The 1645-nt window shown below is 34.6% G+C and overlaps 1 long non-coding RNA gene across 1 annotated transcript; it reads left to right on the top strand.

The window, feature by feature from the left end:
* On the top strand, nucleotides 1-1312 carry LOC120435496. Its single transcript, XR_005609770.1, has 3 exons — nucleotides 1-91; nucleotides 339-1077; nucleotides 1282-1312. It is a non-coding gene; the product is annotated as an uncharacterized LOC120435496 (long non-coding RNA).
* The last annotated feature ends 333 nt before the right edge of the window (nucleotides 1313-1645 follow it).

The raw sequence follows: 1645 nt of genomic DNA, 5'->3' as shown, positions 1-1645 counted from the left end.
CAGGAAGCTGGTCGCTTGTTAGCCTGCAGAATATGCTGTTTGTCGCCTTAGATGCTCTTTAAAACATTTCTGCCTTGGAGAGTTATTGCTTGTGAGTATTAATGTACAACATGTTTACGAGTTTATTTGGTCCATTTCTATTACATAGATTTGTTTAGAAACCAGTTATTTCATCTGTTATGTTTATCTTTGAGGAAGCTAAACTCGTTAAGTTGTATTGTGATCACTACTGAGTCGCTGTTGATTACGCATTCTATATAACAGTGTAGTTCATATCCTAGAAGTGTGAGTTAAAAGGAAAATACATCTTGTAACATTTACTTTGTGTTTGTTTTTAGTTTTACGGGAAGAAAAGGATGTCAATCATTGAACTACTCAGCAGTCTGCTATCAGGCCTACATGACAATTGTTTTCAATATCTTTTTTTAATATACCAAATAAAACACTCAGGGTTCATAAGAAATCCAAATACATTCATAAATAAATGCATTATTCAGCAGAGATAACACATGAAGCATTTTTCAAATGTGGTTATAAAATGGACTTATATCCTCCAAGTTCAGTATGTTGCCCATGCTTAACATTAATTGTGTTAAACAATTATTTTTATATGAAATTAAAAAAATACATTTTAAACAGCACTATGAAAAACATCTGAACTTTTGGTGTTGACTGTCATGTCTAGTTAATTTATATCCTATGGAACATTTAAAAAACAGAAGTTGGCCCAAAGTGCTTAATAAACAGGCACATTAACATTCCAGGTCCCAAAGAACCCTATTTTTAAAATATGTGAAATGCCAAAAGTATGGTTTACATTTTAGGACATCCTAAGGTCTCAGAAAAACATCGTCAAACATCAGGTCAAACAACCTCAGACTTCAGACCACAGACAAAAATGCATCATGTTTATCTGAAAAAAACAAAACAAAACAAAACCCATCAGACCTCTGAATAAAGGCATCAGACTAAAAGGTCTCAGATCTCAGGACAAAAGCCATCAGAGAGAAAGAAGCTTCCTGCAGGTGGCACTGTTGTCAGGCCACCAGATTTCCAAAACAGTTTGGAAATTTCAAGGTGAGTTTACTGAAAATGAGTTTGATACCAATGTAAAATGCAAAGTTTAAAATATTTTGCTGTATTTAAAATGACATGGTTAACACATTAAGTCAGACTAGCCAAATTAATTTATACATGCAATATATTTTGAAATCTAGTTGTAAACTGTGGTAAAATTCTATAAATGCTACGTTTAACATTATAGCCCTATTTATATTGCAGATCAGACTACCTCAAGATGTGCCAATGAATTTCTCAGTAAGGAAACCAAAATTATTTTGCTTCAAGACCAACTGTAATGTAGAAATCGCTGTGGACCACTTTGCATAACTTCCAGATTTATCCTATATGCTATGCAGAGGTCTTTGGTAAAGCCAAAAAGACTGGCTCCCATGGCTTGGAAGCCAAGAACTCTTAAAAAGTGCTCGTGCAAACAACAGCATGTCTCTCACCCCCAGTACTGGGGGCAATGGGGCTCAAGCGTTATGCAATGTTATGTAACCCTCCATTTATGCAAACATCAGCATGAGTAGTATCTACAGAAACCTTAGAATCTCCACTAAATGCTCATATAAACCTTTTCTAC

This window comes from Oreochromis aureus, linkage group 3, assembly GCF_013358895.1.
Source record: "Oreochromis aureus strain Israel breed Guangdong linkage group 3, ZZ_aureus, whole genome shotgun sequence".
NCBI lineage: Eukaryota > Metazoa > Chordata > Actinopteri > Cichliformes > Cichlidae > Oreochromis > Oreochromis aureus.
The sequence above is the reverse complement of the archived record's forward strand: the minus strand, read 5'-3'. Positions and strand labels throughout refer to the sequence as shown.